At 44.2% G+C, this 23,582-nt stretch overlaps 1 protein-coding gene across 1 annotated transcript in view; it reads left to right on the top strand.

The window, feature by feature from the left end:
- Nucleotides 1–23,582, top strand: part of TSEN34 (tRNA splicing endonuclease subunit 34) — a 282,186-nt gene that overhangs the window by 35,820 nt on the left and 222,784 nt on the right. The gene's annotated exons all lie outside the window — the stretch shown is intronic.

Here is a 23,582-nt window from a genome sequence, read left to right as displayed (position 1 = left end):
ACACAGGATCAAAGGTGTAGGCCAAGTCGCTATCTCAACATTTAAACAAGCATTAGAAATGCAATCGGGCTCGGATTTATTTGAGTTTGAGCTAATGGCATTGTAAATGGTAATGTATTTTTGCTAAGTGTTATGGAGTGTGTTAATGTGGTGGTGGTGGTAGTGGTAGTACTGGTGGTGGTGGTACTGGTAGTACTGGCGGTGGTGTTAGTACTGTTGGTGGTGGTAGTGGTAGTACTGGTGGCTGTAGTAGTGGTAGTACTGGTGGCTGTAGTAGTGGTAGTACTGGTGGTGGTAGTACTGGTAGTACTGATAGTGGTAGTACTGGTGATGGTGGTGGTACTGGTAGTACTGGTGGTGGTACTGGTAGTAGTGGTAGTACTGGAGGTGGTGGTACTGGTAATGGTAGTACTGTTGGTGGTAGTACTGGTGGTGGTAGTACTGGTAGTGGTGGTACTGGTGGTGGTGGTACTGGTAGCGGGAGTACTGGTGGTGGTGGTACTGGTAGCAGCAGCATTGGTGGTGGTGGTACTGAATGAATGAATGAATAAAGTGTTTAATAAAGCGCACGATGGCCGAGCGGCTTCCTGGCGCTGGAGACTTGATCAGAACTCAACAGAGGGAAACCAGGGAGATTAGGAAGGGAATGCCTGAGAAAAGAGGAAGGTTTTAAGAGCTTTGCGGAAGTGAGTATAGATGGGAATGGAACGGATAGAAAGAGGGAGACTGTTCCAGAACTGGGGGACCAGGACTGAGAACCGAGTGCCCCCCGTTCTCGATTTACGGATACAAGGGATATGGAGAAGAGAAAGAGAGGAAGAGCGAAGAGTGCGGGCCGGGGCATGAGAAGAGACTAGAGAAGTGATGAACAGGGGCGCAGAACGGGAATGAGCCCGAAAAGCTAAACAGGCCAATTTGAAAAAGGATCTGAAGCGAACAGGAAGCCAATGAAGTGATTTGAGAACCGGGGTAATGTGAGAAGATTTAGGGAGGGATAGGATAAGACGAGCAGCTTGATTTTGAATGGCCTGTAGACGGCGAGATTCGTAAGCAGGTATGCCCACGTACAGGCCATTCCCATAGTCAAGGCGGGAGATGACCAGGGCCATGACTATGGATTTAAGTGCATCAGTAGAAAAAAAACGTGAAATTTTCCGAATTAAACGAAGAGAGAGAAAGCAAGAAGACACGACGGAGCTGATCTGACTGTGCATAAATAGGTCATAACTGACTTTAATACCAAGAGTGCGGACAGAAGAAGCGGGCACGGGGGGGGGACCAAAAGAAAGGGGCCAATGTGCAGGGGACCAAGGGTTGGAGGGACCACCAGTGAGAACAAGTTCCGTCTTGTCTGGATTGAGCTTCAAATGGTTAGCGCTCATCCAGTCAGAAATAAAAACTAAAGTGGAGCGGAACTTGGGAAGAGAATCAGGGGTAGAAGAAAGATCAAAGACGAGCTGGAGGTCATCGGCGTAGTTGTACACCGAGACCCCCAGCTCAAGGAGAGAGGTGATGAGGGGGTGAATATAAAGATTGAAAAGGAGGGGGGAAAGAAAGGAAGGACGCCAGCCAGGAAAAGGCAGCGCCCCGAATGCCCGCTGCGCTGACACGGTCGAGAAGGATGGAATGGTCAACCGTGTCAAACGCAGCGGACAGATCGAGAAGGACCTGGGCTTGGGGGAGGTTAGAATCGCTTTCCCCTTGAGCTCGTCCAAGACTGCGAGGTACTGCTGGCCGTAATACTGGTAGTGGTAGTGTCGTGTATTTCTATAGGTTCTGAATCAGTCCCCCTATTCCTGACCCTATTCTGGTTAAACTAACTATCAAGTTAACTAACAGTCAGCCCATGAGGCAAGAAATCCCCCATGATGCAGATACCGTTATCTGACGCAGTCACACTACGGCACAGGAACGTGTTATCTGATTAGGTCATAACGCTTGAGATCTAATTAGACAAGCGACATTCCTCCAGCCCCTGATAAGGCATACGACGTTCTCATAACAAATCAAACCTATGACAACCTGGATAATCCGTGCGGCCATTGTTTTGATTTCACAGAGAACTTTTGCAAAAGAATGTGCTAACGAGCAAGTCGTATGACATCTTTATTGACGTACCTATGTCCATCCTTACGTCAATCTCGGCACCTTTAAGGTATAAATATTGCCGACCTTGCCCTATGCAAACACACGCGTGGTGACAAGACGGAGCAGCCATACTTGCCGAAGCCGAGAGCAGAAGCAGACCCCGCTGGCAGCAGCCCCGCCTTCCTGACGCGCTGAGAGACGCGCTGCTATCTCAAGCCGAGAGACCCAGCACCGGCGTTTCTGGGCAGCCCTCGCAGGCAGCCTGGAATATCGAGAGCAGAGAAAGAGATACCATTCCTCATCCATCCTAAATTCCAGGTACAGAACTGAATAACCCCTCACAGAGAATTCTTTAGTTATTCACTTGGCAAAAACAAACTTAACTTAAACTGTAACTTTCTATTCCCGCCCACGCATTAGACTTAGGTCAGGTACACGGGGTAGGCGTATTTAGAAACACCAGTTGAGTACGTTTAGTCAAATGTATATGTGTATGTAAATATATTTTAATCATTTTTAAACATCATATGGCTCAGAAACCATATCAATGTTTTTACAGTATTATTTTATACTATTGCTTCTAATGTATGCACTTTACTTAACTAGAAGTATTGCAATAATATCGATCCATTTCTCTTGTACGAGAAAAGAGACTGATCAATAAATAACATCTTTTATTGAACACGCCCGTCTCTTCCTTTTCTCTACATTCTGATGAGACTAAGAATGCACGTACTGACTGAGTAAAATAATTGCCTTGTGCTCACACGACTCTTGAGATTGACTCTTGATTAGGGGAGAGCAAAGTTGTCATGTTCTATGGTTGTCAGAAACTAAATCCCTTCTTGTCTAATCAGGGAAGTTAATCCTTCCTTGAACATTCGAGAAAGTTTCTAGCGAACTCTGAGCTTAGCTGGCAAACCCAAAAATTAAGTCTAGCATCGACAGTAGTAGACCTAGTTAACGTCTGGTCTAGGCCTTTACTGCTGTAGGTACTATTCCAATGCGCAGAGCCTATTGGGAAAATAGGAGCTACACTACATGGCGCCCAACGCGTTTGGAAAGGGCGATAAAACTAACGTAAGACATTTAGAGTAACTCAGTCGTGCTTTCTCACTCAGACCCCTTTTCCCGAATACTCCAAAGACGTCTGGAGTGGGTGAAAGGTTATATCCTCCAAAACCTCGCAGGAGGGAACTCCTATGTATGGTTCTTGGTCAAGTCAACGTTGAAGGATAAAACAGTTCCGAAATATTGTGCATCTTATCTTTGTTCCATAAAGAAACCTGATCTGCAAACAAACATAATACCATCCTGACAGTAAAATGTCAGAAAGTGATGAAGAAAGAGAGGTAGTTAGATTAGCAACTGAACTCGCAGATGCTGATGCTACCATGCAAGCAGCAGACGCGGATATAATACTCATTCCGGTCATTAAAAGGAGATCTATAACCTTAAAACTTATAGAAAATGGACTGACACCTAGAGGTGGCACAGTCATATTCGTAATTGAGGCACACGAATATCGGCAGACAGAGGTATACTATTCATGGATACATTTTCCAGCAGCAAATGCTGTAACAAAGTACTTCCACTATTACAAAGTAGAGGAACCTCCTGAAACGTACACTCCTTTCGAGGAGGTGGAAGTACCACTCAAATTCCAAGAGCATTTGCTCTTATTTGATGGCGCCCTAAAACATAACAATCACATTACAAGGCTCGGTCCTTTAGGAAGACCAGGAGCAACGTGGCCGGTCTTAGCCGGATACACACCACATCCAGACATCGAAAGAATGCCTGCAGCAGAGCTATTAATACAGCTAAAACAACTACTAAAAATTCATAGACAATTAGTTCAGTATGTAATGCGGACTTCAACAATTCAGCCAGCGATTAAACTTCCACAGCTGACCCCTCACCAGGGGAACACAAACAAAATTACACCACAGAACATCCAATCCTGCCTAGGTAAAGTTCCAGCTAAACGGGAACAGATACCATTCTGGTTGGCACAGAAAATTACCCAAATAGAGGCGGTGTTTCCTGACACCACCCCATTAGAAAAACACAGGATTCTGACTATATGTCTCCCAATGGGAATCGCACCACACATTGAGGACTGTGACACTTGGGGTACAGTCTTTGCTTCCATCTACACAAAAACGCACGGTGTCCCATCCATTTCGGTGATACCAGATGTGCTAAAACAAATTCAAGATGAATACGGTCCAGAACCTGCTTTAACTCTTGGTATGAAATTACTAAAAGACTTCAAACAGGTTTCGGCTATATTACTAGCCAACATAAAAGGTGAAGCAGCAAACGTGGCGATCCGCCAGAGGTTAAAAGAGACAGATATAGCAGACCAACCAGCTGAAATTGCCAGAATCATAGAAAAATCCTATGAAGAACTAGGCAGAGATAGTCTAGGTGGAATACCAGTAAAACCGCAACTGACTACAAGTCCAGAAAAAATATTTTTTAATAATAATAATTCACCAAAAAAGAACTGGGATGGAAACAAACAATCCAATCCTAAAGAAAAGAAATTCCAGTCCAGAGGAAGGTCTCCTAGGCGAAGAGAGAAATCTCCAAACCAAAGACAGAGGTCACCGCAGAGTGACCCCTCTGGGAATAGATATAACCTTAGAAATAGGGATAATATTAAAAAACCTGATAGATATCAAGACATTGATACACGTCCCTCTCAATCTTTTCAGAATTCCTCGCAGAAATCGGAAAGAAGAGGACGATCAGAAGAGCACGCCAAGTCCAAAGACAAGGAACCTGCTCAACTTAAAAAGAAATTACAATTTCCAAAAAAGAAGGTAGCCAGTATCAAGGTAGTTAAAAATGCCGAGAATACTGAGGACACAACTGAAAAACGGAGAATGGGCTCAGACAATGCTAGACAGCGCAGCAGAGGTGAGCATAGCTCGCAAAGTCCTTATGAATCATCTGGAGACAGTGGACACGAATGAATACCTTCAAGTGGAAACTGCAGACACCAGAGTTAGCAAGCCCCACAAGATATACGAGATAACATTACGTATAGAGGGAGATAAGACTAGGAAAATAAGGGGACTATTTTGGGATAACCTCTCCAAAGGCTATGACATCCTTCTAGCTGAAAAAGACTGGCCACCAGAGTTTGTCAGGGAGTGCCCTCATGGCGAAGAAGTAATTATGCCTGCCTTCTCGAATCAAATACCGATTCATAAAAAATACACACTTGCTAGAAAGTGGGCAGTGGCCTTAGCACCTGCTTTATATAAAAATCATGTAGGATGGGATGAGGATTCTCCTCCTCACAAAATCCAGTTAAAATCACAACCAACTGCACAAAGGCAGTACCCAATTAAGCAAGAAGCTAAAAAACAAGTAAATGAAATACTAGATCAGCTAGAATACCAGGGGGTGATTGAAACTTGCACCTCACAAATGAACAATCCTTTGTTTCCGGTCTCCAAACCAGACAATTCGTACCGTCTAGTTTTGGATTACCGACACCTTAACACATGTTGCAAAACCTTTGCAGTGCAAAACTCACACAGTGCTGCACTAATGAATAACATAGTGCGCAAAAAATACAAAACAACCTTGGACATCTCCAATGGATTCTTTTGTCAAAACATAGCACCAGAGAGCAGATCTTTAACTGCATTCTCAGTAAATGGCACTCAAAAACAATTCTGTCGGTTAGCCCAGGGGTACAAGAACAGCCCGGGGGTATTCTCAGCGAGAGTAACAGAATTACTACAACTATATGATGATGAAGCATTATCTTATGTCGATGACATTTACTTAACAGATGATGACTTGGAGACTCACTTGAAAAGGGTGAACACCATAATACTTGGGTTCGCTGCAGAGGGTTACAAATTCAACTTCAAAAAGTCCAGAATTGCCCATCTGACGGTCCTATTCTTAGGATATGAGTTATCAAGTGAAGGTAAAAGCCTGGCAGACAATTTCCTAGAGAAATGTGCCGTAATCCAAGCTCCTAAAACACTAAAAAACCTACAGTCAATTCTAGGCTTCCTAAATTTCGGAAGAACATACATTGCAAATTACGCAGAAAGGGTCAAACCCCTTTACGATCTAATTAAACCAGACTTTAAAAGATCCAGTTGGACTCAAAAACACACAGAAATTTTGAGATCCTTACAAACAGACATGCTAATTAAAACAAAATTAGAAACACGTGATAACACACGCAATCTTGTGATTCGAGTCATCCCAGGGAGATGCGGATTCACATACCTGACCTCTAATGAGGGAGAAAAGGTACCAATTGCATTCAAATCACACTTGTACACAAAAGCTGAACAGAGATTCAGCAACAAAGGAAAAATTGTTCAAGCAGTTCAAACCACAATAGCTAGAGAAAAAGACATAGCTGACGGTAGACATATCACAGTCAGAACAGCTGAATCAGCCTTTGAGGCATTAACAACACCGTGTAATTTACCATCAACAACATTGGATCCAGAATGGATACAATGGGTGAATTCAATCACAACGGACAAAGTATACTACTACTTTGATCCAGAACTAGAAGAATTAAAAAATCTAAAATATGAAAAGACGTATCCTCTGCCAATCGACATTTTGCCTCTACGACATTACGCCTGTGTAATCTATACAGACGGACATGCTCAACCCTCCGTTTGGGGAGAACATGCATACAACCCCACATGTGAGATTACAAAAGAAGTGTGGCGCGGAGGTAAACTAAAACCTCTATTAACAAAATCACACTCAGTAGAAACTAATTCAGAACTACAAACTGAAATAATAGCTTTGAAAATGGCGCTAGATAATGCGGATCGCGAATTCCCGACACTTATAGTGTCAGATTCATATTACTGCGTCAAAGCATATAACAAGGATTTGCAGACATGGATTCAGAACGGTTACAAAGATGACACAGATGCACCAATAAAGCAGAGACTGCTCTGGGAACAAATAGCTCTTTTACAAAAAGAACTACCAAAGACTCACGTGACACACTCACTGAGTCATCAACGTGATGGCGTTCACGTTGTGGGGAATTCATTGGCTGAAACAGCCGCAGCGGCAGCCACTAAATCGGCTCCCGTAGATCGAAAAAAGCGTACATTAAAATACATTGACGGTGAAACAATGCTGGCAGTGAAAACGTCATCAAAAGGCGACTGCTCAGCGTTACCGATCAACTATCCACTCAATTATACATACATAATCGATGCAAACTCCGTCCCTTTTGCTCGAATCCCTGGAGTGGGGGATAGAGTGATTCCAAACATGGACAGGAGAAACTTGTTAATCGCAGACGCACACATGGGCGAGGGTTACAGACACCTTAAATTAAAAGATTCTCTGGAAGAATTACAATCACGGTACTGGTGGCCAGGCATGAGCCTGCACTACACCATGTTTGTAAAAAACTGCCCAAACTGCAACAGAGATCGCAGAGGGGAGAGAAGCAGTTTAATACCTCGTCGAAACAAGGCAGATAATATTACCAGCAAAAAGAATGGCTTGCGATTAACATATACAGGCTAGTTTCCACTTATAATGTAGATCACCAGCACTCGGCTGACGTCCGGACTATTATACAAGATTCGCGAGTCTAAATGGCATATACGCTAAGAGCATGCTACGTTCGACCATTTCTTTCACTCAGGCAAACCAGCCTGGGGGGGAAACATGGCCAAATGAGCACAGCCCAGCGGGAATCTTCTCACTTCCTTCCTGAGGGTATGGGATGGTGTAAAGAAAAAACCAAGGCAGAAAGCAATCTATAATAGAAAGGATATTAGGTTCGGGAGCTGGGTGGGTCAAACATCTAATAAGTGTCCAACGTAGTCTAAATAACTTGCCAAGAAATTCTCTGAAGGGATTCAGTCCGTACGAATTATTATTCGGAACTAGGATGTTGATCTCTGACCTTGATAGTCAGACTTCAGTGGTAATAGAAAAAACCTTTGATGTCAAAGACCGTTTGGCTATTTTGCAGGACTTAAACAAAACAAGAAAAGACCTGAGCAACATATAGTTGAAACAACAGCCAACAACCACTGAAGAATCACCACCTGTCCCAGCAAGACCTGTCTGGATTCCAAAAGTCGGGGATCTAGTCAGGGAGAAGATCGCGGTAAAGAAGGAATTTGGGCCTTCTTACAGAAAAGCAGTTCCTGTCTTGTCTGTCAACGGGACAAGATCAGTTGTACTACCGCCACTTGCTGGAAAAAAGGAGAACCGAGTTGTATCCATCGACCTGGTAAAACCACAACATGTGGCCAATAACAAACAGTAGGCCAAGTGGACTCCCAATAAGTAGCAGAACACCAAGGTTTGCTACCAGCACAGAGGTCCTAACAAAAAGGCTCATCACATTCGAAACGCCTAAAGAAGAACAAGAAGGACTATGCAACAATGCAATAGAACTCAGACCTCTGAAAACCCAAATAAAGACATTTAGCAGAGACACACCAATCTATACTGAAGTACCAAGTGAAAATGCAAAAAACAGAAATCCTGAACCAATTGGAACAATTGACAGAACTGCATCTGGTTACTTCATCAACTTCGATGATTCCTCTGAAGGCTTCAGTGAACCAAAGACACAGCCATCATCAAAATCCTTTAAAGACAAAGCGAAGGAACTTTTGAAACAACTGAAAGAAACATATCTGGTTTCTCCATGGATTGAATTTTGGGTGGGTTTTGGTGCATTTATCCTCATACTTTGGCTCATCATGGTATTTACTTTGGGACGCTTCATTGAGGGAAAATATGCTAAAATGGACACAGCAAGTCAGAACATCAACTTGGTCCTCAAACCACACACATCTTCACACGTCGAGAAAAGAGAACTTTCTCCAGAACTTTCTTCAGCCAACTTCACAGCCAATCCGATACCTGGTGGGGTAGCCTGGGACAACACTGACTATGAAATTTATGGTCCGGTCGAGATCCTGAAATATCCGCACCAAATCAAGATCTCTTTGAGTGACTTTGCAAAACCAAACTCATTTGCTGATGATTGGGACTTTGAAAGTATTAACAATATGATGTCTGACTTAGTAATGTCTGCTAAATTTACAAAACATGATTATTTGCTCAGCATCCGCCAACACCGCTGAGAGTCACAGCACTTACCTGTCTCTGACACGCTAAGGAAGGCAGAAGCCATTGTCCACGCCGCCGCCACCGCCAAGAGTCTAAGGACAGCAGACTCCGCGCCGCCGCTCCGGGAGACTCCAAATCCCGGCAGCCACCGCGGCGGCGCGTCTGAGTGACGCGGCAGCGCACTGAGAGCGCCAACAGCGGCGCTGAAAAGGAGGAGCACCCCCGCGTCGCGGGACGCGAGCGGGACGCCCGGGGCTAAGCCCGGGCAAAGGGCGGGCCCTCTTAGGCCCTCCGAGGCACGAGAAGGCCAGGCAAGGCCAGTTCCCCGACATCCAAACCGTGATCACCAAGGTACTGTGCATTTGTTTTGATATCAGGCATAGCCTATGATCTAGAGACCTCCCTTTGTCATTGTCCATCACAGTTGCATGACTTACATAGCATAGTGCTATTGCCATTTTGGATTGTCCTCCTAAGGTACAGCTCATAGCATGGGGAAAAAGCTGGTACCTGCCCCAGTAGAAGCTGTGAATACTTTAGACTCGTATCTTGTCCAAGTTGTCAGTAGTATTAATAATAAGCGCAGACAATCTCTGGGTTTGAGCCAATCACCGGTGTTGCCCGAAGTAAGTCCATCAATAGGCGCTGCTAGCACTTCAATGTCTGACCCATTGCTAGCCAATTCTTCGCTTATTATGGCTGACCCTGATTCCTCAGAGAACGTCATTGAGGCCACCGACGATTTGGAGTCCTTGATGGGTAAAAACGATCTAATAGATCTGTCAGACAATACCCTCATAGACTCAAACAGCCAGACAGCCACCCAGAATGAAGATCAACAATCTCCGCAGCTAGAAACACGCGCGGTCAGAGCGTGCAGAAAGCTACCTACCAAACGAGGGGGAAAGCATTTAGGCAAGAAAAAGCCTGCAACACCTCCCCTTAGGAGGGCGGCCAAACACACTGTTGTTGAGGTGGATTCCGATCCCAAACGAATCAGCGATGATCTTCTTCTCAACCGGATCCAAGATATGATTGACATCAAAATCAGGACTATAATCAAACCCCTGATTGGGAAAGTGGATAAATTGACTGCAGAAGTGAGGAAATTGAGTGGGGCACAGAATGTTCTGGTTAAAGAGGTAGAGAATCTCTCCTCCCTTGTTACAGACCTTACATCTACGGATGAGGAGGATTCCCCCACCGAAAGTAATTTACAGCCCACCCAGAATTCTCAACAAGGGCTGGTTCCTTCCCCAGCATTGCTATCACCACATGTCATGGATCAGAATGCTGAAACCGGAGGCCCTCAAAATAGCATAACCGACGCAACAGTGGTCGCGCATCAAGAGGCTCCCGCAGCAGAATTTATTGTGGAAGCCTCACCGGTAGTCTTGGTGTTGGCCAATGTTCCAGTCCTTGTTCAAGATAAAATTGAGTCTAAACAGGGTCTAAAAGACAAAGCCCTACACTGGCTCTCCAATAACATGCACATGGCCGAAGGAGGGCTAGATAAACTGGCTGGGGACATAGTTTTGACTAGGAGGGTATCTTGGATTGGCAGTAAGCCCAAAAAGTTTAAAGGCGACTGTGTTATTTTAAATTTTGCAAATGCCGAAGTCCTCCCAGATATTTTAAATAATGTGTTTCCACCACAACGCCGCAGTGGTTCTATAATCCCACTGACTCTCAAGTTCTTTTATGATGAGATTCCGTCTGCCACTGTGCCAAATTCTATCAGGCAACACAAGTCCACTAGTATTGGTAGCTGGGGGTGGGCTACTAGCCTACGACATCCAACTGAGTGGTTCCAACCGATGGTACATCAGGACGTAGGAAGATCTAGCTACCCGTATAAGCAACATTTTCAGTTTGATCAGCAGCAGGATCCAAGAATAAACGGGTGGGGGCCAGGTCCTTTGGGATACAATTACAACGAGCGGGGCTTTAGGCCCACACTGTGGCAGAGATCGGATCCTTTTTCGAACCACTCAAATAGTTTATATCCAAGTTGGAATGCAGCTCATAACGGTTATATTCAGCCATCTAATCCATCCGTGTGGGGTATCCCAACAGAAAATAGATTTGGCCCCTTAGCTGACCTAAATACCTGCGACTGACTTACAACAGGAGCAGATCATGCATGCGAGGGGCCAAGCAACCAAAAAACTTGCAGCAATGATATTATAACAGAGAAACACTCTAGTTCGCAATCCTGCAAGGCGGTGGCTGAGCCTAACCCATCCATAAATTTCACCCAGCAACTAACTCTATCTGGGCTTGTGGTCAGTGAGAAACTGGATGACAATGGAGAAAACCCACAGTCTCGTGGTCTGGGGGAAACTAGTGAGGCATCTACATCGCCAGTCACATCGCAAGGAGACCGTGAGGGCGGAAACAAGCCAGGTGAAATTATTGATTCATGTAAGGTCATAAGCTGGAATGTAGCAGGACTAAATTCTAAAAACCAGGACCCAGTCTGGCGGAGCTTTATTGTTGAACACCACATAATCGCTCTGCAAGAAACCTGGGTCACATCCAGCGATATCTGGTGGGACGGGTTTACTAGTTTTATTCAACCTGCAGTTCCAGGTAGAACGGGCAGGGCTAAAGGGGGCCTGGCGCTCTTCTTTGCTCTGAATTTAAAAGGAAGCTACAGGCAGATCACCACTGACTCTGACAACATTTTAATAGTAGAAAGGGTGATCAGCAAAACCAGCAGGACTTTATATGTTAATTTTTACAATTCTGGGAATAGCGACTACGCTGGCCGTAATATTGCCAGTCTGGACAGCATTTTAAACAGAGTCTTACAGAATATCGTATTCGCTTCTGAGTTTATTTTAGTAGGTGATTTTAATATTCATTTATGCAACCTAGATTGTAAGGGATTAGAAGTTGATGAAATGGATGAGGCGCTACCATCAGGTCCTCACTTTGAACATTCGACAGAGGGTCAGGAGCTTGAAGATCTACTAGCCACCTATAATCTATTTGAACCCGACTATGGTTTGAGAACTCCAACTTTTGTGGGCGGCAATCATGGAACGGTGATAGATTACATTTTTGTCTCAATGGGTATTCTCAATCGAACTATTGCTTATCGCACCGTAGAAACCCACCATAGCGATCACAACCCAGTATTATTGGAAGTGGCATGGGGAGCCGAGATGGGCATTTCGCCATCAATTGTAAAAGCTTCACACCCCCTGAGGACCACTGACCAAGACAGAAGGTTGAAGTGGGCAAAAGTGATCCCGGACAATTTCTACAAAAAATGTTTCCCTAGGATAAAAGAACAGGTGGAGCTTTGCCAGAATCCGGATGCCCAGGGGAAACAGATTGTAGAGGCTTTTGAGGAGATATGTGTCCAGGTCTCTAGTGACTTGTTAGCTAAACCGATTCAGGGTCCTAAAGGACACAAGCGTTGGTTCGACACAGCATGCTCGAAGGCCCACAGAGACCTGATGGCGGCACTAAAAATTGTACCGAGGGCAACAGATAAAATTGTGAGGCTAAGGAAAGTCTATAAGTCAGCAATAAAAAATTGTAAAGACTCCATCAAACATGAAACATGGGAAAACCTCCAGTCAGCGGCAGTACTGAAGGATAGTAGGAGGTTCTGGGAGATTATTAAGCAGCCTTTATTCTCAGAAGATAAAAATGAACCCATGGACTGTGTGATTGCTGATGACAAATGGCTGTCTTTCTTTAAAAGTGTATATGAAGCCGATGAGGGGGATGTGGGCAATAAGGGCTTATTGTATAATGGACCCGCTCACCCTATCATCTTTAACCCACAAGAAGTTGAAAATGCACTTAAGGCAACTACAAAATATAAGGCACCCGGCCCGGATGGAGTCCCGGCTGACTTCTTTATGTACTCACCTAAACTATGGTCTACCGTTTTGTGTAATGTGTTTAATGCTGTTACTGATAACCCAGCCCCCGCTTCTTGGGCAATATCTACCATCGTCCCTATTTATAAAAACAAAGGCCAGCGGGACGACCCAGCATTTTATAGACCTATTTCACTTTTGGACTCAACTGTAAAAGTTTTGGGAAGAGTCCTTTTGCAAAGATTAAGGGAGAATGTGGAGGGCTGTGGTGGGCTCTCAGAACTGCAATATGGTTTCAGAGAAAAAAAAGGCACAATCGAGCAATGCATTAATTTGCATTTACTCATTTCAAAGTACACAGTGGCCAAGGAGGGGTCCGTGTATTTAGCTTTCATGGACCTCTCCTCGGCTTTTGACCTTGTCAATAGGTCCAAATTATGGTTGATTTTATTGGAACTAGGCATAGACAAAGCATTGGTCGCATTTATGGCCACTTTGCACCAGGAACTTTTTGCAGCTGTCCGAGTGTCCAACAATGGAAGGTGTACCCCTTTATTTAAATCTTTAAAGGGGGTTCGGCAAGGCTGCATTTTGGCCCCCACGCTTTTTACGATTTATATTAACGGCCTGGGGGCATACCTGCGAGGTAGGGGCACGGACGTTCCACGTGCAGGAGATACCCAAATTCCGGCACTCCTGTATGCGGACGATGCCGTGCTGATCGCCCGCACTGGTATTGGTCTCCAGGTTCTCCTGAATGCCTTCGGTTCCTTCATGGAGAATTTGGACCTTAAGATTAACGTGTCTAAATCGCACACGATGGTCATGGGTCAGGATTGTGCAAAAAAGAGCCATAAATCCTTTTATTGCAGTGGGGCTCAAGTCTCCAAGGTCACCACATTTCCCTATCTGGGCGTCTTGTTTGATCACAAAGGGACGTGGGGCCCACAGATAAGCGCAAAGCGCTTGGCGGTTACTAGATCGGCCTCAGCTCTCTTAGGTTTCGCTAGTAAGTTGGGAGCAAGACCTATGGAAGCCTTGTTAAAAATCTACAAGTGCAAACCTGTGGCTATTGCTTTATACGGTTCCCCCTTGTGGGGATATGTAAATCTTGACCCCATCCAGAGAGCCGAGAACAGATTCATTAGATCGCTCTTATCTGTACCTCAGTCAACTCCAACCTATTCTATCCATAAGGAGTTGGGTTTAGCGTACTTATCAGACCTATTGAGTTTAGCGCCCTTGACCATGTGGATGAAAATGTGGTTAAATGAAGATCTTTCACTAAACCACAGTATCCTGAAGGACGTTCTTTCTTTAGACAAATACAGGAAGATCCCATGGCTGGAGTATTTGATTAAATCCTTCACGAACTTGGGTCGCTCAGAACTTTTCTTTTGTCCAGATAAAATCAGGGCCCAAGATATAGGTCTAATTAAAACGCTATTTTATGAAAGGAAGGAAGCTTGCCGTGAGGTAGCTGAACTGAAGAAGCCAGCAGTCAGAGCACACTACCTTTTGGTAAGCGAACCCCATCTCGCACCTTATCTCAGCTACGTTACAATCCCTTACCATAGGTTTTTATTAATTAAATTTAGGTTTAATCTTTTACACTTTCACCTTGGTTCTTTTAATGGTTGGCAGAAGCCGGAACAAGCTGCCCCTTGCAGCTGTGACAATTTTTCGGTGCAGGACACAATGCATTTTGTCATGTTCTGTAGCCTGTTTCACGAGCAGAGAAAAAAATACTTGCTCCCCATCTTGAAAGAAGCAGGGTTCACACAGGTGCGCCCTGCTCTGCTCTTTTTACAGCTTTTGACAAATCCTTGCACTACTTTTAGTGTTGCAAAATTTTTAGTGGCAGCTGCAAGGGCTAAAGCTAAAGCCATTGGCAATTCTTTTTCTTAAAAATGCCCCCATTTAGGGGAAACAAAAATGCATCTTCTTATACAAAATGAATTCTTAAATTTGTATATAGTATTTTAATATGTGTTTGTTTTTTAGGCAGATGCTTTTTAGGAATACTGTATGTCTAAGTATGTTTCTTATGTAATTATCATATGATTGTTTTGCTTGAATGTGTTTTTTTTCTTTTGCGTCTCTTTGTATGACTTGGAATAAGTCGAATAAAGATATTCTGACTGACTGATTATTTGCAAGGTTCTACAAATTATGATAGTATGTATTGCTATAACCATTATGGTAACCATTTCTTGCATAAATCTGCACAACCTAGAAATGTTTTAAATTATAATCAATGGGAACATTGTGCTACACCTCCAAAAGGGAGCTCTAGAACAGTTTATGACAAATATTCATATTTTTCAGGTTTTAACATAACTAATGCTGAAACATTTTATTACAAATTGTCAAACAAGACAGGGATGAAAACCATGATAACCAACACAAAATTGATATATTCAGATTCATTCTTTGAAAAAATGAATACTTTTGGATTTGATTATTGGGACAAAAATGTTGATTTGAAAAGTGTTTGGGGTTCAAAAGAATGGCAAGTACAGGGTTTAGAAGCTTTGTTTAGAGCCTGCATGATCCCAGAACAAATGATATTTTTAAATGACACTGTTCAACAAACCACCTGTCTTGGCTTAGCCAAAATCAAAGATTTAAATAACCCGTCTATTCCAAAGCCAACAATGTTTAGCAATAACTCTGATACAGATGAAGGAATAGACATAAACCATATAATTAACCAAAACAGAACATATCCTGATTGGAAACAATGGTTGATCTGGCCCACAGATACAAATAACTGTCAAGATAGATTCCTGGATAAAACACAGGGTTTCAAAATGACCAGGCCAGACCCTAGATATCCCCAAAGACATCACCCAGGGATAATAACAACCTACAGTGTGGGCAAATTATGCCTTCAATGGCTACAGACTTCCACACTGCCTGAAATTAAGCAACACCTAACTTTACTTACTGATGGTGCTGACTTGCGTGATTTCATACTGGGACCACGCAAACAGCGTCAAAAGCGTTTCATAGCAGCCTCTGTATATGCAGCATACAATGAGGCCTGGAAGGTTACTCAAATTGAAACAGCAGAAAGAATACGGGAAATTGACCGTATCAATTTGGAAAAATCACTTTCTGTAGTGGACAATGGGTTAATGACTCTGTCCTCCAGAATTTTTTCATTGGACAGCATTGTGTCTTCAGCAATCGATATACTATCGCAAGACTTACTGTTATTACAACATGGTCAGTCACAATTGCGTTCCATTGTACAGCTTGGCTGGACGTTACAAAATCTGCGTTCAGGCTATGTGCCTTGGCGTTTAATCAACACAACGTCACTATTCCAAATCTTTAACCTTACTGATAGACAAATCGGTATGGCGCAAAAGGGTGCTGATTATACAATCTTGAGCATTGAAAAACTAGAAAGATTACCAATGACAATGTCAGAACGACCTGTCAGTGAATGGATAATCCACGGAATAATAAATATTCCAATCTCAACCTTCAGGTTTCAATACTGCCAAAAATATATACAGGCTGGCATGTACGAGAAATTGGGAAAGGGGTACCTTAAAACAACTTGGAACCTGCCCTATTCACATGCATGTGTCAGTAATAAAGGACAGAAAGTGTTTCTTAGTGGCAACAATTGTGCTATGTCACTAAGCGGCACGCTTCTGTGTAACGGAATTAGTTTGCATGGAGCTTGTGAAGGGAATTCTTACAACCTTTCATGTCACCAGCAAGGCGCACCTGCAACTGAAATAGAACCATTCTTTCAAAGACTCTATAATGGGAGTTACATTCTTATTGTAGACCGCAGATGTTGCAGTCTTATGCCCGGGACTCCTTATCTAGTAACAACAACGGCGAAGGTCAAGTGCTGTGGACGTTCTTTATTCCCCAGCTCCTTTCCAGACAGGGAGGCAAGGGCATGGCCCAGTTTGAAAATTACTTCTATTCGAATAGACACTTTAAGCAGAATGAAAACAGTGCTTCTTCAGACGCCTACAAGGCTCACGTCATCAAAAGAAACGTATGATCTACAAGTCGCAAGGACGACTGCAGAGATACATACATTATTATCAACTAATTCCCCCGTACATTTCGCGGAAATCCTAAGCGAAATCTTAAATATTTCTGATACCACTGGGGTCTCAAAGGTATTTAAGACAGTATTTTCGATGGCATTAACACCATTCAAAGCCATACTGGGTATTTTTCCAGATTTCGTCCATTCGATTTTTGGCGGACTTCCCCTGATCCTGGGACTAATTGCAGGAATCCTATTCCTAGTCCTTATTTTTCGTTATGGCAACCCATGTCACAGATCAAACTCTCGCGACAATGGAAGATACGATCCTAGCCATTGGATACCGGGACCGGATATCAAAAATCCTGGGACTTTCCCGGCTTAGAGACCTAAACATGACTTGGTTTCTATCATTTCGACCAATGTGGCAAAGGTGTGTTTTACCTGTACTAAGGTGTCTGCTATGCGGAGAAGAATGCGTGTTAGACACCTGTCTGACGCTACAATCGGATGCGCCAGTGGATGCAGATACACTGTTGGTTCCTACCAAGGTTCACGCTTTGTGCTGCCCTCAAAGGCTGCCAATCCTGATGACGGCATTCCTGGAATCTTCACCACTGCGATTGAAGAGTAGTGAAGTTCAAGATGAAAGCAACATCGAACAGGTACGACCTTCTGTCAGCAATGCAAATCAGAATGTCAATGGAGACAATCATGCGCATGAATGCATGGTTACCCCTATTTCCGACTTAGTGGAACTTTCCCATGAAGCTGTTGACAGTTTTTTCGAAAGCCTGAATGATATGATGTTCTCTCCGGAACAGAAATAGAGACTTTTGAGTAAACTCGCACACGGCGTTCCCTGAATTCGGCCTTCAACTTTAAAAATAAAGTCACATGAACAATTACCATCCAGTTCACGGACAGCAATTTTTTCAGCATGCCCCTTAAAATATTTTTCTACATATTTTTTCCCGGGACACTGATCTTCTGCTTAAAGTAAGAAACTATTCCTAGAGAAATAAGATTTCTATTTTTAGATACTTTATATAGACTTTAGCTGCCCGCTGGTAGGTTCACAAATATTTTATTATGTGATGAAATGGTCTCGGACTTCCTTTCTGTATAGCCATATTAAGAGCCATTTCATGTGTATTTCTCATATACCAAAAAGCAATAATGCATAACAATGCGTGTTTACTTTTGCATTTAATTCATAGCTTAAGTGCATACAATATATATGACTGCAATTTTTCAGTATATTTGAAAATTTCGAAATGCATTTATGTATTTTGGGGTGGTAAGGTATACACTATACTCTATAGTATGTTGTACTATGTTATACTATGCATAGATTAGTAGATATGACCATAGTTAGCGTGGAGTGGGTGTCGTGTATTTCTATAGGTTCTGAATCAGTCCCCCTATTCCTGACCCTATTCTGGTTAAACTAACTATCAAGTTAACTAACAGTCAGCCCATGAGGCAAGAAATCCCCCATGATGCAGATACCGTTATCTGACGCAGTCACACTACGGCACAGGAACGTGTTATCTGATTAGGTCATAACGCTTGAGATCTAATTAGACAAGCGACATTCCTCCAGCCCCTGATAAGGCATACGACGTTCTCATAACAAATCAAACCTATGACAACCTGGATAATCCGTGCGGCCATTGTTTTGATTTCACAGAGAACTTTTGCAAAAGAATGTGCTAACGAGCAAGTCGTATGACATCTTTATTGACGTACCTATGTCCATCCTTACGTCAATCTCGGCACCTTTAAGGTATAAATATTGCCGACCTTGCCCTATGCAAACACACGCGTGGTGACAAGACGGAGCAGCCATACTTGCCGAAGCCGAGAGCAGAAGCAGACCCCGCTGGCAGCAGCCCCGCCTTCCTGACGCGCTGAGAGACGCGCTGCTATCTCAAGCCGAGAGACCCAGCACCGGCGTTTCTGGGCAGCCCTCGCAGGCAGCCTGGAATATCGAGAGCAGAGAAAGAGATACCATTCCTCATCCATCCTAAATTCCAGGTACAGAACTGAATAACCCCTCACAGAGAATTCTTTAGTTATTCACTTGGCAAAAACAAACTTAACTTAAACTGTAACTTTCTATTCCCGCCCACGCATTAGACTTAGGTCAGGTACACGGGGTAGGCGTATTTAGAAACACCAGTTGAGTACGTTTAGTCAAATGTATATGTGTATGTAAATATATTTTAATCATTTTTAAACATCATATGGCTCAGAAACCATATCAATGTTTTTACAGTATTATTTTATACTATTGCTTCTAATGTATGCACTTTACTTAACTAGAAGTATTGCAATAATATCGATCCATTTCTCTTGTACGAGAAAAGAGACTGATCAATAAATAACATCTTTTATTGAACACGCCCGTCTCTTCCTTTTCTCTACATTCTGATGAGACTAAGAATGCACGTACTGACTGAGTAAAATAATTGCCTTGTGCTCACACGACTCTTGAGATTGACTCTTGATTAGGGGAGAGCAAAGTTGTCATGTTCTATGGTTGTCAGAAACTAAATCCCTTCTTGTCTAATCAGGGAAGTTAATCCTTCCTTGAACATTCGAGAAAGTTTCTAGCGAACTCTGAGCTTAGCTGGCAAACCCAAAAATTAAGTCTAGCATCGACAGTAGTAGACCTAGTTAACGTCTGGTCTAGGCCTTTACTGCTGTAGGTACTATTCCAATGCGCAGAGCCTATTGGGAAAATAGGAGCTACACTACAGTAGTACTGGTGGTGGTGGTACTGGTGGTGGTAGTACTGGTGGTGGTAGTGGTACTGGTTGTGGTAGTACTGCTACTGGTAGTACTGGTGGTGGTGGTAGTACTGTTGGTGGTGGTAGTGGTAGTACTGGTGGCTGTAGTAGTGGTAGTACTGGTGGCTGTAGTAGTGGTAGTACTGGTGGTGGTAGTACTGGTAGTACTGATGGTGGTAGTACTGGTGGTGGTATTGGTAGTACTGGTGGTGTTGGTACTGGTAGTACTGGTAGTGGTGGTACTGGTAGTACTGGTGGTGGTGGTAGTGGTAGTACTGCTGGTGGTAGTACTGGTAGTGGTGGTACTGGTGGTGGTGGTACTGGTGGTGGTGGTACTGGTAGCGGGAGTACTGGTGCTGGTGGTACTGGTAGCAGTAGCATTGGTGGTAGTGGTACTGCTGCCCGTAATACTTCTACCAATCTGCACTCTGCACTCTGCACTACCAATCTGCACTACCACTCGCACTCTCAATCTGCATTCTCACTCTGCACTACCACTCTGCACTACCACTCTGCACTACCACTCTGCACTACCACTCTGCACTACCACTCTGCACTCTGCACTACCACTCTGCACTCTGCACTACCAATCTGCACTCTGCACTACCAATCTGCACTACCAATCTGCACTACCAATCTGCACTACCAATCTGCACTACCAATCTGCACTACCAATCTGCACTACCAATCTGCACTACCACTCTGCACTACCACTCTGCACTCTGCACTACCACTCTGCACTCTGCACTACCACTCTGCACTACCACTCTGCACTCTGCACTCTGCACTACCACTCTGCACTCTGCACTACCACTCTGCACTCTGCACCACCACTCTGCACTCTGCACCACCACTCTGCACTCTGCACCACCACTCTGCACTCTGCACCACCACTCTGCACTCTGCACCACCACTCTGCACTCTGCACTACCACTCTGCACTACCACTCTGCACTACCACTCTGCACTCTGCACCACCACTCTGCACCACCACTCTGCACCACCACTCTGCACCACCACTCTGCACTACCACTCTGCACTACCACTCTGCACTACCACTCTGCACTACCACTCTGCACTACCACTCTGCACTACCACTCTGCACTACCACTCTGCACTACCACTCTGCACTACCACTCTGCACTACCACTCTGCACTACCACTCTGCACTCTGCACTACCACTCTGCACTCTGCACTACCACTCTGCACTCTGCACTACCACTCTGCACTCTGCACTACCACTCTGCACTACCACTCTGCACTACCACTCTGCACTACCACTCTGCACTCTGCACTACCACTCTGCACTACCACTCTGCACTACCACTCTGCACTCTGCACTACCACTCTGCACTCTGCACTCCCACTCGCACTACCACTCTGCACTACCACTCTGCACTCTGCACTACCACTCTGCACTCTGCACTACCACTCTGCACTACCACTCTGCACTACCACTCTGCACTCTGCACTCTCACTCTGCACTCTCACTCTGCACTACCACTCGCACTACCACTCTGCACTACCACTCTGCACTCTGCACCACCACTCTGCACTCTGCACCACCACTCTGCACTCTGCACCACCACTCTGCACCACCACTCTGCACCACCACTCTGCACCACCACTCTGCACTACCACTCTGCACTACCACTCTGCACTCTGCACTACCACTCTGCACTACCAATCTGCACTCTGCACTACCAATCTGCACTCTGCACTACCACTCGCACTCACTCTGCACTACCACTCGCACTCACTCTGCACTACCACTCTGCACTACCCCTCTGCACTACCACTCTGCACTACCACTCTGCACTACCACTCTGCACTACCACTCTGCACTACCACACTGCACTCTGCACTCTCACTCTGCACTACCACTCTGCACTACCACTCTGCACTACCACTCTGCACTACCACTCTGCACTACCACTCTGCACTACCACTCTGCACTACTACTCTGCACTACCACTCTGCACTACCACTCTGCACTACCACTCTGCACTACCACTCGCACTCTCATTCTGCACTACCACTATGCACTCTGCACTACCACTCGCACTCTCACTCTGCACTACCACTATGCACTCTGCACTATCACTCTGCACTCTGCACTACCCTATCCTTCACCACAGCACAGAGCAGAACGGCACCTTCCCTCATAGACTGACATACAGCATGGTGCCCAGTAGGACTGCGCCAGATTTATATTTAGCTGGTGTCGCAGCCGCCCAAACTCGCACTTTGAACCCGAAGTAGGGCATGAAAAGCGCACTCTTTACCTCTTACTGAACTCGCCACCCGTCAGGTGCTCCTGGGAACTCCTGCATAGTCAGACGCATATTAACTGACACATCGTTGAGCAAATAACAAACCTTTCTTTTTTTTAAATAAGTAGCTGAGCTGTGTCGACAGAGTCCTTCACGCACGGCAGCTTTAGGCGTGAAGAAATATCATGTAGGAAATCGGGTGACCCAGAGAGTCTCAGATTATATTATACAGAATAAAATACCACTACAAAATCTTTTTAAATGCATAATTGTTGAAATGAGTGAATGTTCAATATCATCCGAAATTGCACTTTCCCACTTATTTTTATCGCAGCTAAGAGTGACAGTCAAATATACCGCTGGTACCGTGTTCTTCTCTCGTTATTCCACTTACCGTGTCAGCCGCTTAAATAAACAAACTGGCAAGCCAGCCCGAAGCACCCACCACGTCGACCCTGAAGTATCACCTCACAGGGCTATCAGTGCTCTAAAACAAACTCGCTTTACATTCCGTGTTCAAACAAGGAGGTGCAAGCTAGCTGAAAACTGTAAACCTTTTATTCCAAACAAACATTTTAAATTTCGGTAAAAGCATTTCAGCTATTCAAACATTGAAATTAGCCGAGTAAACCTGAGATGAAAGGAGCAACAAAATAATGCATGGCGCGCGCCCACCAAAACGCACTGCAGAATGGTGAACGCACACACAGCATCTGGATTCCATTACAGCACCTCCCTGACAGCTCCTAATTGATATTTATGGACGGCCGTGCGCGAAACCGCAGAGAAAATGCCAAACATGGCGGACGTAAATTACATATAGCCTATCGCGTCAAGGCTACTAAAAAGACAGCACAGCGAAGACGAATCACTATGCAGATGCCATAAAAAAAGCCCGCGCACTAAGGAATGTTTCTTTCCCGAGCCCTAAAGAAACCTTTTTTTTTTTTTTTTTCTTCAACAATAGGAGCTCGGAGCTCCGCCCCACTTCGTGGTGACGTAGGCCGAGCCCTAAAAATCGTAAATGGGGGATTAAATTGGGGAGACAGGATATACAAATAGAGGTTTCTATTGATTTGGCCAGTCAATTATTCCTGTCCGCAAAACTGTCTGCCCAACATTTTAAATTACTTTTTAATCTTTACTATACCACAGATAAGGTTTAAAAATGGACTGGGGATCAAATAGGGAAATGTTTTCGTTGTGGACACCTAGCGGCAGATGTTCATATTTTCTTTGCATGTCCATCTTTAGTTAGTTTATTGACGCAGCTGGAGAAATTTCTAACAGAGATTCTCGGTGTCCCTACGCAATTATCTGCTACTCACATCCTCTTAGGGTTAGAGATGGCATCTAGTGCGGTAGGAATATCAAAGCACCAGGCTTTTTTCTAATATTTTTAGCTACAGCTGTATATAGATTAACTATAGCTTCACATTGGCTT

Source organism: Lissotriton helveticus, chromosome 7 (assembly GCF_964261635.1).
Source record: "Lissotriton helveticus chromosome 7, aLisHel1.1, whole genome shotgun sequence".
NCBI classification, from domain to species: Eukaryota; Metazoa; Chordata; class Amphibia; order Caudata; family Salamandridae; genus Lissotriton; species Lissotriton helveticus.
Note: the sequence above shows the minus strand (reverse complement) of the source record. Positions and strands in the feature narration are given on the sequence as shown.